Raw genomic sequence first — 14,094 nt, 5'->3', positions numbered from 1 at the left:
CTCAAGTATTTTCTCATGGTCTTTCTTTTTGTCTTCTTCTTCTGGGACCCCTATGATTCGAATGTTGTAGTGTTTAATATTGTCCTGGAGGTCTCTGAGATTGTCCTCATTTCTTTTAATTAGTTTTTATTTTATCCTCTCTGATTCATTTATTTCTACCATTCTATCTTCTAATCCACTAATCCTATCTTCTGCCTCTGTTATTCTACTATTTATTGCCTCCAGAGTGTTTTTAATTTCATTTATTGCATTATTCATTATATATTGATTCTCTTTTATTTCTTCTAGGTCCTTTTTAAACCTTTCTTGCATCTTCTCAATCCTTGTCTCCAGGCTATTTATCTATGATTCCATTTTGATTTCAAGATTTTGGATCAATTTCACTATCATTATTTGGAATTCTTTATCAGGTAGATTCCCTATCTCTTCCTCTTTTGTTTGGTTTGGTGGGCATTTATCCTGTTCCTTTATCTACTGGGTATTCCTCTGTCTCTTCATCTTGTTTGAATTGCTGAGTTTGGGGTGTTGTTTCTGTATTCTGGCAGTTTGTGGAGTTCTCTTTATTGTGGCGTTTCCTCGCTGTGTGTGGGTTTGTACAGGTGGCTTGTCAAGGTTTCCTGGTTAGGGAGGCTTGTGTCGGTGTTCTGGTGGTGGAGCTGTATTTCTTCTCTCTGGAGTGCAATGAAATGTCCAGTAATGAGTTATGGGATGTCTAGGTTTTGGGGTGACTTTGAGCTGCCTGTATCTTGGAGCTCAGGGCTGTGTTCCTTGTTGCTGGAGAATTTGCTTGGTATGTCTTGCCCTGGAACTTGTTGGCCTTTGTGCGGTGCTTGGTTTCAGTGCAGGTATGGAGGCATTTGATGAGCTCCTGTCAATTAATGTTCCTTGGAGTCAGGAGTTCCCTGGAGTCAGCGTTTGGACTTAAGCCTCCTGCTTCCAGTTATTGGTCTTATTTTTACAGTAGTTTCAAAGCTTCTCCTTCTATACAGGACCATTGATAAAACATCTAAATTAAAGATGAAAAGTTTCCCTACCGTGAGGGTCACCCAGAGAGGTTCACAGCGTTACTCGGAGAAGAGAAGAGGGAGGAGGGAGTTAGAGGTGACCCGAATGAGATGAGGTGGAATCAATAGAGGAGAGAGTGGGCTAGCCAGTAATCTCTTCCTTATGTGCACTCCACAACTGGACCACTCAGAGTTGTTCACGGAGTTATACGGAGAAGAGAAGAAGGAGGAAGGTGACAGAGGTGGCCAGGAGGATAAAAGGGGGGAATGAAATGGAGGGAGACAGATCCAGCCCGTAATCAGTTCCCTAAGTGTTCTCCACCGTCTGGAACACACAGAAATTCACAGAGTTGGGTAGAGTAGAGAGGGGTTAGGGAGGAGACACAGGCGACCTGGTGGAGAAAAAGGAGAGTCCAAAGGGGGAGAGAGCAGTCAAGCCAGTAATCTCGCTCCCTAGTGAAAAATGGGTACTGACGATTGGGTTCTTAAAGGTACAAAATTGGTAACAAATACCAAAAAGCATAAATAAAAAATCTAGAGTAGAGTTTGGAATTTCAGATATACAATGTTATTTAAAAGAAGAAGAGAAAGAAACAGAGAAAAAGAAAGAGAAAAAATAAAAAAGGGTCACAGAAATTATAAAAAAAAAACTATAGGTACAAAATTGATAACAAATACCAAAAAGCTAAAATTAAACATATAGAGTAGAGTTTGGAATTTCAAAAATACAATGTTAAAGAAAAGGGAAAAAAAAAAAAGGTCAAAAAATTATAAAAAAAAATATATGTAGGGTCTTCTTCTTTTTTTTTTTTTTGCAAAGTAATCGGTTATAAAAGTGAAAATTAGAGGAATAATAGAGGACTTAAATTTTTTAAAAAAAAATTGAAAATAAAAAAAAAGAAAGAATGATCGTAAAAATAGTAAAAATATATCTAGGACTTTCTCTGGTTTTGTTGTGAGTATTGTGGGTTCAGTTCATTTTTGGCTAGTTCCTTGGTCCAACTTATATTTCTCAAGATCTATAGGCCCCTTCCTATGTAGTTGGTAGTAACCACAGGGTTTTAATCTATTGCCTGTAGCTTCCAAGGCAGTTCCCTCTGTTATAGCTTCTTCTGTTTGCTGGTCTCTACAGTGTCTGGTTTCCGCCCTGACAGAAAGGGGACGGTGGAGGACACTTTTTTTTTTTTTAGGCTCACTTGTTCAGTCGCGCTGAGGGGAGGTAGGGAGGGATGCTGCAAACAAATAACACTGGCGTGTGCTCGGAGTGCCTCAGCCATACTGGGTCTGCCCCCGTTGACGGCGCGTGTAGCCTCCCTGCCCACGCTGCTCAGGCTCTAGGTTGCTCTGCCGGGAACCATCCGTGGCCAGCCCTGGGCTGCCTGCACTTCCCAGGTCCAAGGTGCTCAGGTTTAGGCACTCGGGTAGTCCTCAGAGGTGCAGACTCTCGGTTGGGCCTGCATTTTGTGCCCTTCCCAGATCCGAGCAGCTCAGGTGATGAGGTGTTTGGTGCGCACGATTGCTGCGACTTATCGCCTCCCCGCCCCTCGGTATCTAGGTGTGCAACCGGCGCACCTTCTCAGGCAGATGTTGACCGTCCAGACCCCCAAGAAGTTTTAGTTAGCAAAGAAGCCTGCCTACAGTTTTATAGATAATGTCTCTCTGGGGCTGTAATTGTCCCCTTCCGGCTCTGGCTGCCTATCACCGGAGGGGGATGGTCTGCTGCCGGCTATCTCTGTTCAGTCCTTTGTTCCGTGCGTGGGCCTGGCGGTGTCTTAGGTTAGGGCTGGCTTTTCGCGTGGTAGATATCCCACAGTCTGGTTTGCTAGCCCAAATTATTTCGCTCAGATAGCGCTCAGGGTATTCAGGCCAGATCTTTACTCTAAGCGATGCAGCCCGAGCCGCGCCTCCCTGCCCAGCCCCCGCTTGCTAGTGGCGTGTGCAGGCGTCTGCGCTGCTTCTCCGCTGGGGGAGTTACCGTAGGGCTCGCAACATGCGGGTTTTAATTGTTTATTTATTTTTCCTCCCTGTTATGTTGCCCTCTGTGCTTTCAAGGCTTGGCACAGATTCGGCAGTGAGGTTTCCTGGTGTTTGGAAACTTCTCTCTTTTTAAGACTCCCTTCCGGGGATGGAACGCCGTCCCTCCCTCTTTTGTCTCTTTTTTTGTCTTTTATATTTTTTCCTACCTCCTTTCGAAGACTTGGGTTGCTTTTCTGGGTGCCTGATGTCCTCTGCCGGCATTCAGAAGTTGTTTTATGGAATTTACTCGGCATTTAAATGTTCTTTTGATTAATTTGTGGGGGAGAAAGTGTTCTCCCCATCCTCCTCCGCCATCTTAGCTCCTCCTATGAGCTTTTTCATGAATCATTGCATTTGGTTTGCTAGTATTCTGTTGTGTGTTGTTGCATCTGTGTTCATCAGTGGTATTAGCATGTAATTTACTTTTTTGTGGTATCTTTTCCTGGTTTTGGTACCAGGATGAAGATAGTCTTATAGAATGAGCTTGGAAGTATTCCTTCCTCTGTAACTTTTTGGCAGAGTTTTAGAAGGATTGGTGTTAACTCTTCTCTAAATATTTGATAGAATTCACTTGTGAAGTCATCTGGTCCTGGACTTTTGTTGGAATTTTTTCAATCTCTGTTTCAGTTTTAGTACTTGCGATTGGTCTACTCATATTTTCTATTTCTTCTGGTTCTGTCTTTGAAACTTTCTAGGAATTTGTCTAGTTCTTCCAAGTTTTATTTTCTCTTATATTTCATATTAAATTTTATTTAATTTTATTTTCATATAGTTTTTTTGTAGCGCTTTCTTATGATCTTTTGTCTTTCTTTGGTGTCCATTGTAAATTCTCCATTTTTTAATTTCTAATTTTCTTGATTTGAGCCTCCCCCTTTTTTGGCGAGTCTGAAAGCTTATCAATTTTGTTTATCTTTTCAAAGAACCATGTTTCAGTTTCATTGATCTTTGTAGCTGTTTTGTCTCTATTTCATTTATTTCTGCTCTGATCTTTATGGTTTTGTTTGTTCTACTAACTTCTGCTTTTGTTTTTTCTTTCTCTAGTTGCTTTAGGTGTGAGGGTAGATTGTTTACTTGAGATTTTTCTTGTTTCCTGAGGTAAGATTGTATTGCTCCAAGCTTCTCTTTTAAAATTGTTTGTACCTGTGTTCCATAGGTTTTGAATTTTAATGTTTTCATGATCATTTGTCTCTAAGTATTTTTTAAAAATTTCTTCAGTGATCTATTGATTGTTTAGAAACATGTTGCTTAAGTTCAAATTAAATTTTTTTTGATATGTTTATTCCTATTGCCATCTTATTAACTTTTTCTGATTTGTTTTGGTAGTCCCATCCTATTTAGTTCACTTAATGTTGTGTTTGATTGCTTTTAGTGTCTGTGTGCATGTTGTATCTATTGTAGCTCTTTATTTTGTGGTTCGCATGGAGGTTTTGATGTTACAGACTGTATACATACACAAGATTATTTTAAGTTGCTAATTACTTAATTTCCAATGCATTTCCAATACTTGCATTTGTATTCTCCTCTTTACATGATTGCTGATTTTGATATATTTGTGTTTGGATGATTTCCAACTTTTATTTTATGTTTATCTTTACCAGTGAGTTTTCCATTCATAATTTTCTTCCTTCTAATTGTGGCCTTTTTTTTTTTCCACCTAGAGAACTTCCATTAGTATTTTTTGTAAAGTTGGTTTGTGGTATTGATTTCTCTTAGTTTTTGCTTGTCTGTAAAGCTTTTGACTTCTCTTTCAAATCTGAATAAGAGCCTTATTGGGTAGAATGTACTTGATTATAAATTTTTCTCTTTCATCACTATAAATATAATGTGCTACCTCTTTCTGGCTTGCAGACTTTCTGCTGAAAGATCAACTGATGACTTTATTCCTTGAGGCCTCTACCTCCAGCTTCTTTGACTCTGCCCCACAGTGAGCAATTGCCTACCCCTGACTCCTCAGGAGACCTTCCAATATGTGTAGGTGAGTCCTGTCCAGGATCCTATGGAGTTTCTGCTTTGTGTTGGGTCCCAGTGTATATGAAACTTTGTGTGTGCCCTTCAAGAGTCGAGTCTCTTTTTCCTCCAGTCCTGTGGAGTTCCTACACTCAAGTCCTGCTGGTTTTCAAAGCCAACCGCTTTTGGAGGGTGGTGGTTCCTCCTTCCAATGCTACACCCTCAGGCTGGGGCTCAGAACTGTCACTCTTGAGGGAGAACTTCGGCAATATGATTATTTTCCAGTTTGTGGATTACACACCCACTGGATATGGGGTTTCATTATATCATAAAAGTGCCCCTCCTACCATTTTATTGTGATTTCACCTTGTCTTTAATTGTAAAATATATATTTTTTGGTAGGTCCTAATCTTTTATGTCAATGGTTGTTCAGCAGTTAGTAGTGAGTTTGTTGTTTTTGTGTGAGAAGGTGAGTTCAAATCCTTGTACTCCAGTGTCTTGTCCAGAATTGAGGGCTTTTTATAAATATGGATACCTATTGCCTATTTCTTCAGTGTGTGCTGGCTGTTATCCCCTTGGTATGGGGTGTGTATTTGTAGTGGTCCTTCCACATTCCCAGGACAGTGGGTGCCACGCTTTGGCCATTTGCTTTCTTTTCTCTTGGGAGAATATAAAAAGTATAATGGCTGGCTTATATGGCAGTTGTATGTTTCAGATTTTAATAAACTCCAATATTTTCTCATTAGCATGATGTTGACTTTGAGGATGAGATAGATGTATTAAGATAGTATTCATCTTTTGCTATGTTATTAAAATTTTTTAGAATAATTTTTGCTGTCAAATGCTTTTCAGCATCTGTGCATATGCTCACATAACTTTTCTCCTTAGACTATTGGTAAGATATATTAATTGGCATATTGATATTGAATCATTATTATAGTCTTAGAATAAATACTCCATCATCATTTTTAATATTTTGCTGGATTCTGTTTTTCTATATTGTACTTAATATTTTTACACAAATACATGAGTAAGGTTGGTGTGTGGAACTTTTATGATTTTGCTGCTGCTGCTAAGTTGCTTCAGTCGTGTCTGACTCTGTGTGACCCCATAGGCGGCAGCCCACTAGGCTCCCCTGTCCCTGGGATTCTCCAGGCAAGAATACTGGAATGGGTTGCCATTTCCTTCTCCAACACATGAAAGTGAAAAGAGAAAGTGAAGTCGCTCAGTCGTGTCTGACTCTTAGTGACCCCATGGACTGCAGCCAACCAGGCTCCTCCATCCATGGGATTTTCCAGGCAAGAGTACTGGAGTGGGGTGCCATTGCCTTCTCCGTTATGATTTTAGGGTTCTAATATTAATACTATGCTTTTCTCACTAAAAGAAATTGAGTGCTTTTTCCTCTATTTTCTGGGGCATTTTACATAACATTAGTTTACCTATTCCTTAAATGTGAAACCAATAAAAGATATTGCTTTTTTTCTCATGGGTTCTCGTTCAGAATTGGAAGGGAGTCTAGTAAAAATTCTTTCTCTTCTGGAATAGTTTTGGTTAAGAATTGAATCCACTTGTTTCCATACAGTTAATTTCCATCACTGAGAACCAAGACTACCTATGTCGGTCTGACTTTACTGTAGATATAAAAAGTTTCTTTTTCCAGGAATATAAAGAGAAGTCAATAGAAAACTTGACTATCAGCTTACAGAAATGCCTGGAAATGATTTTATCCAATTTACTCACTTTGTAAAATAGCTATTTTGATAAACAATAAATTGTTTCTCTAGGTGAACTTTTTGCTTAATAAACAAGATCTTGACTTTACTGATCAAAACATTTCTATAGTCTCATTGTATTATTCTAAACAATCCTAATATATTATCATCAATTTTCCTTATCTCAACCAGTCACCTACCTTGATTGTTGTTGTTCTATTGCTCAGTCATGTCTGACTCTTTGTGACCCCATAGACTGCAGCACACCAGGCTTCCCTGTCTTTCACCTACTCCTGAAGTTTGCTCAGACTCATGTCCATTGAGTCAGTGAGGTCATCCAACCATCTCATCCTCTGTCATCCCCTTCTCCTCTAGTCTTCAATCTTTCCCAGCATCAGGGTCTTTTCTAATGAATCGGCTCTTTGCATGAGGTGGCCAAAGTATTGGAACTTCAGCTTCAGCATCAGTCTTTCCAATGAATATTCAGGACTGATTTCCTTTAGGACTGACTGGTTTGATTTCCTTGCTGTCCAAGGGACTGTCAAGAGTCTTCTTCAACATTGCAATTCAAAAGAATCAATTCTTTGACACTCAGCCTTCTGTATGGTCCAACTCTCACATCCAAACATGACTACTGGAAAAACCATAGCTTTGACTAGATGGGCCTTTGCTGGCAAAGTAATGTCTCTGCTTTGTAATATGCTGTCTAGGTTGGTCATACCTTTCCTTCCAAGGAGCAAGTGTCTTAATTTCATGGCTGCAGTCACCTTTTGCAGTCATTCTGGAGCCCAAGAAAATAAAATCTGTCACTGTTTTAATTGTTTCCCCATGTGTTTCCCATGATGTGATAGGGCCAGATGCCCTAATCTTAGTTTTTTGAATGTTGAGTTTTAAACCAGTTTTTTCACTCTCACTTTCTTCAAGAGGCTTTTTACTATCTGCCATTAGGCTAGTGTCAACTGCATATCTGAGCTTATTGATATTTCTCCCTGCAATCATGATTCCAGGTTGTGATTCATCCACCCCAGCATTTCACCTGATGTACTCTGCAGAGAAGTTAAATAAGCAGGGTGACAATATACAGTCTTGATGTACTCCTTTCCTGATTTTGAACCAGTCCATTGTTTCATATCTTGTTCTAACTGTTGCTTCTTGACATGCATGCAGATTTCTCAGGAGGCAAGTAAGGTGGTCTGGCATTCCTATCTTTTTAAGAATTTTCCACAGTTTGTTGTGATCCATACAGTCAAAGGCTTTAGCATAGTCGATGAAGCAGAAGTAGATGTTTTTCTGGAATTCTCTTGCTTTTCCTATGATCCACTGGCTGTTGGCAGTTTGATCTCTGGTTCCTCTGCCTTTTCGAAATCCAACATGTACATCAGGAAGTTCTTGGTTCACATGCTGTTAATTAAAACTTAGCTTGAAATATTTTGAGCATTACCTTGCTAGCATCTGAAATGAGTGCAATTGTAAGTAGTTTGAACATTCTTTGGCATTGCCCTACTTTGGGATTGGAATGAAAACTCGTCTTTTCCAGAAAAGGTATCTACCTACCTTGATAGACCCATCTTAAAGCATTAATGAAGACATTAATATTTAATACATATAACAATTTTTTAGAAATTTCACAAAGTTAATTTCTTTTTCCACTTTAACCCAAGATTTGAATAGCTATTTTTTTATATATAATTTATTGATTTCTATTTGAGGGTCTTATTGGCTTTTTGATTCTGTTAATTTCAATTTTTATTTTCTTTTGAATACAAAAGATGCTATTTAATATTTCTAACTTTTAAAATTTACAATAATTTTCTTTGTAGAATAATATATATTTATATTCAATTATTACGATGTTCATGAATTTGAAAGAACAAAGCCATAGTCTCTACTTTGATGGTACAGAATTTGTTATATATAATAATATAAATGTATATTTATACATTTAATTTTATTTATATAATATAAATATATATATCATATATATTATTTATTGTACTAAATATAATTTAAAACTCATAATATGTGCTATTATATTATATAAATCTAGCTTATTAATGGAGAAGGCAATGGCACCCCACTCCAGTACTCTTGCCTGGAGAATCCCATGGGTGGGGGAGCCTGGTGGGCTGCTGTCTATGGGCTCGCACAGAGTCGGACACGACTGAAGCGACTTAGCAGTAGCAGCAGCAGCAGCAGCAGCAGCAGAAGCTTATTAATTACATTATTAGTACTTACCTTTCTTTTCTTTTTACAGTATATGCTCTGTCATGGAGCAAAAAATGTGAAATAATGTTTAGGACCAGTAGTGCAATTCTCCCTTTACTTTTATTTCTCCCTATATTTCATGTAGTTTAAATCTGTGTGTGTCACTGTTGTTATTTGATGCAGTGGTAGTCATAATTTTAGTTTTTATAAGGTATCTGTTTTTTCCTTGGTTAGTCCTTTTGTATTTGAATTCTGGGGCTTCCCAGGTGGTGCTAGTGGTAAAGAATCTGCCTGCTGACGCAGGAGACTTAAGAGGTGTGGATTCAATCACTGAATCAGGAAAATCCCCTGGAGGAGGGCATGGCAACTCACTCCAATATTCTTGCCTGGAGAACCCCCATGGACAGAGGAGCCTGGCGGGCTACAGTCTGCAGGGTCACAAAGAGTCAGACAAAACTGAAGCAACTTAGCACACACTATTTCATGTGAATTCTAATTGTTAGCTCTATTAAAAAAAAATCCTATTTGTGATATTATGCATTTTCATTTTTATTTTTATATTTCCATACTCTATTTTAATAGGTCTTTTGATATATCAGAGAATTGTTTTGTTTTATAATTGTTGGATAAATTTTGTTAGCAACTATTAGTATAATCATACCTTTTATTTTTTATTCATTAATTATATTGGTAGCCTTCTGGACACAAGCTGACTGCTATAATCCTGGAATACATCCTTTTTGTGAAATGTATTATTCTGGGATATCAGTTTGGATTCTATTTGTTCATTTTTAGTTGGAATTTTACATATATCCCTAAATAAGATTGATCTATACAATTCTTTTTTATATATCATGTTTATTAAGGTTCAGGATCCCACTCATAGTGTGGGATAATTTATAGAGCATTAGAATTTCCTGCAATTCAATTGTTAGATAGAATTCAGCTGTGAAACTCTGGTTCTATAATAACTTTTAGGTAGTTTTAACCTTTCTTTTTCTTTTTTTTTTTTGAGTTTATGTCTCACTAGGTTTCATCTTTTTATTTTTATCTTTATGCTGTCTTTTGATTTATATATTGTACTCTTTCAAAAATTTTAGCATGAATTTATTGAACTTTAAATTATAAATTTAAATTTTTGCATGTTTTCTACCAGTTATGATAAGTTTTACAGATATTTTTGAGGTGTCTAAAACACACATTCTCCCATTAGGCTCGCTTAACCCAATCAAGTCATCCTAATTAATGTCAGTTAATTGTGAATCAAATTCACTTTTACCTGTGATTAGTTTATACTTGGGCATATGATCAAATTCTTGGTAATGATATGTGAATAGATATCCACTAGGGGATTTTGATCATGGCATCTGGTCCCACAACTTCATGGGAAATAGGTGGGGAAACAGTGGAAACAGTGTCAGACTTTATTTTTTTGGGCTCCAAAATCACTGCAGATGGTGACTGCAACCATGAAATTAAAAGACGCTTACTCCTTGGAAGAAAAGTTATGACCAACCTAGATAGCATATTGAAAAGCAGAGACATTACTTTGCCAACAAAGGTCCGTCTAGTCAAGGCCATGGTTTTTCCAGTGGTCATGTATGAATGTGAAAGTTGGATTGTGAAGAAAGCTGAGCGCTGAAGAATCAATGCTTTTGAACCATGGTGTTGGAGAAGACTCTTGAGAGTCCCTTGGACTGCAAGGAGATCCAACCAGTCCATTCTAAAGGAGATTGGCCCTGGGTGTTCTTTGGAAGGAATGATGCTGAAGCTGAAACTCCAGTACTTTGGCCACCTCATGCGAAGAGTTGACTCATTGGAAAAGACTCTGATGCTGAGAGGGATTGGGGGTAGGATGAAAAGAGGATGACAGAGGATGAGATGGCTGGATGGCATCACTGACTCAATGGACATGAGTTTGAGTGAACTCCGGGAGTTGGACAGGGTGATGGACAGGGAGGCCTGGCATGCTGTGATTCATGGGGTCGCAAAGAGTCGGGCATGACTCAGTGACTGAACTGAACTGAGCTGAACTGAGGGGATTTTGGGCAAGGTTTATTTGTTCTTATAAAGAGACATTCTACAAGAAATAGTCTCTTCACTCAAATGGATATTAGCACATTTTAATATTATACCTGGAAATGAAGCAGCCCTTTTGCAAATGTGAGGAGAGAGGAGTGAGAATAAATCCAGCAAACAAGAATGGCATGGCAGATCAATTGGAAGAAATACAGTGTCCTGGAGATGTACTTGAGCAGTTGAAGGATCCCTTGAAACATCCCACTTGAGGATTCCTTGTTAAACTGTTGCAGTTCCCAACTCATTCCTTGTCATAGGAGATTATTATAAAAGCAATTTGACTCTGTTCTCTCTGGTACTTTTATCAAAATAATCCTAACCACTGTAGAAGTGCATATTTGCCTTTTCTCCATTTCTTAGACTGTAATTTTACTTTTGACTTTTCTTTAGTCCTAAGAATTATGCAGGCAGACAAAGCTTAGTTAAGAAATTAATATATGAAAGATTTTTATATTAAAATTACATTAGATTATGATTAGATATTTTAGGCTGTATTTTTTAAAAATATTTTAAGATTATGCAAGGAGATGAATGATTACTGTAAATGTGCCCTGAAAAGTATCTTTTCTCTTCTTAAAGGATGCCATGATGTACATATTATATATCTGTATACCTACACACCACCCTTATGGCAGAAAGTGAAGAAGAACTAAAGAGCGTCTTGATGAAAGTGAAAGAGGAGAGTGAAAAAGTTGGCTTAAAGCTCAACATTCAGAAATCTAAGATCATGGCATCTGATTCCATCACTTCATGGCAAATAGATGGGGAAACAGTGGAAACAGTGGCTGACCTAATTTTTCTGGGCTCCAGAATCACTACAGATAGTGAAGGCAGCAATGAAATTAAAAGACGTTTACTCCTTGGAAGAAAAGTTGTGACCAACCTAGACAGCATATTAAAAAGCAGAGACATTACTTTGCCAACAAATGTCCATCTAGTCAAGGCTATGGTTTTTCCAGTGTTCATGTATGGATTTGAGAGTTGGACTATAAAGAAATCGAGCACTGAAGAATTGATGCTTTTAAACTGTGGTGTTGGAGAAGACTCTTTAGACTGCAAGGAAAATCCAACCAGTCCATTCTAAAGGAGACCAGTCCTGGGTGTTCATTGGAAGGACTGATGTTGAGGCTGAAACTCCAGTACTTTGGCCACCTCATGCAAAGAGTTGACTTGTGGAAAAGACTCTGATGCTGGGAGGGATTGGGGGCAGGAGGAGAAGGGGACACCAGAGGATGAGATGGCTGGATGGCATCACTGACTCAATGGACATGAGTTTGAGTGAACTCTGGGAGTTGGTGATGGACAGGGAGGCCTGGCATGCTGCAATTCATGGGTTTGCAAAGAGTAGGACACGACTGAGTGAACTGAACTGAACTGAACTTCCTGGTGTGTGCAACTTTATGTCTTTTATATCTTCTTCATAAATTGTTCCTTTTATATTTCTGTAATGTCCTTCAGTATCTTCTTCAGTGCTTTTAACCTTAAATCTCAGTTTCTCTGGTATTAAGTCAAATACTCCTGCTTTGTTTTGTTTGGAGTTGTCTAATATCTTTTTTCCCATCCTTTGTTTTAGACTTTTTTATTGATCCACTTAAGGCATCATTGCAAGCAATATATAATTAAATGTTTACATTCTATTCAATCTAAGAGTTCTGTGTACTTGCAGGTAATATTAAAACTGATACCACACTATTTAATGTCTATCATTTAATTTATTTTGCTATGTCCTCATTTATTTTTCCTCATTTTAGCTTATTTATTTACTATTCAGCCTACTCTTCCTTGTTAAGTCAGAAATTGACTAATTTTTTTGACACTCCTTTCCTGTGGTTGCTTTCCTTGCACTACTAATCATTTATATGTATCTATTATGTACAACAAAAGACTTTATCTGTCATAACTCTCATCCCCTACACAGAAGTTTCAGTTCAGTTCAGTGAGTCAGTCAGTTGTCTGACTCTTTGTGACCCCGTGGACCATAGCACACCAGGCCTCTCTTTCCATCACCAACTCCTAGAGTTTATTCAAACTCATCTCCATTGAGTGGGTGATGCCATCCAACCATCTCATCCTCTGTCATCCCCTTCTCCTCCTGCCTTCAATCTTTCCCAGTATCAGGGTCTTTTCAAATGAGTCAGCTTTTCACATCAGGTGGCCAAAGTATTGGAGTTTCAGCTTCAACATCAGTCCTCCAATGAACACTTAGGACTGATCTCCTTTAGGATGGACTGGTTGGATCTCCTTGCAGTCCAAGGGACTCTTATGAGTCTTCTCTAACACCACAGTTCAGAAGCATCAATTCTTCTACACTCAGCTCTTTATAGTCCAACTGTCACATCCATACATGACTACTGAAAAAACCATAGCCTTGACGAGACAGACCTTCATTGGCAAAGTAATGCCTCTGCTTTTTTAAGATGTTGTCTAGGTTGGTCAAGGACTTCCCTGGTGGCTCAGATGGGAAAGTGTCTGCCTACAATGTGGGAGACCTAGGTTCAATCCCTGGGTCGGGAAGATCTCCTGCAGAAGGAAATGGCAACACACTCCAGTATTTTTGCCTGGAAAATCCCATGGATGGAGGAGCTTGGTAGGCTACAGTCCATGGGGTCACAAGAGTTGGACACAACTGAGTGACTTCACTTTTACTTTCACTGAGTTGGTCATTACTTTCCTTCCAAGGAGTAAAGTCTTTTAATTTCATGGCTGCACTCACCATCTGCAGTGATTTTGGAGCTGCCCCAAAATAAAGTCTGCCACTGTTTCCATCATTTCCTCATCTATGTGCCATGAAGTGATGGGACCAGATGCCATGATCTTAGTTTTCTGAATGTGAGCTTTAAGCCAGCTTTTTCACTCTCCTCTTTCACTTTCATCAAGAGGCTCTTTAGTTCTTCTTCACTTTCTGCCATAAGGGTGGTGTCATCTGCATATCTGAGGTTATTGATATTTCTCCTGACAACCTTGATTCCAGCTTGTGCTTCATCCAGCCTAGCGTTTCTCATGATGTACTCTGCATGTAAGTTAAATAAGCACAGTTACAATATACAGCCTTGATGTACTCCTTTTCCTATTTGGAACCAGTCTGTTGTTCCATGTTGTTTCCTGACCTGCATACAGATTTCTCAAGAGAC

At 38.6% G+C, this 14,094-nt stretch overlaps 1 long non-coding RNA gene across 1 annotated transcript in view; it reads left to right on the top strand.

Annotated features, from left to right (window-relative positions):
• LOC104990103 overlaps nt 1-14,094 on the top strand; it is a 410,489-nt gene that overhangs the window by 128,104 nt on the left and 268,291 nt on the right. The window contains exon 2 of the long non-coding RNA XR_825462.1: nt 4,869-4,995. This is a non-coding gene — a long non-coding RNA (uncharacterized LOC104990103). The remainder of the gene's footprint in view (nt 1-4,868; nt 4,996-14,094) is intronic.

Source organism: Bison bison, unplaced genomic scaffold (genome assembly GCF_000754665.1).
Source record: "Bison bison bison isolate TAMUID 2011002044 unplaced genomic scaffold, Bison_UMD1.0 scf7180017864170, whole genome shotgun sequence".
NCBI classification, from domain to species: Eukaryota; Metazoa; Chordata; class Mammalia; order Artiodactyla; family Bovidae; genus Bison; species Bison bison.
Note: the sequence above shows the minus strand (reverse complement) of the source record. Positions and strands in the feature narration are given on the sequence as shown.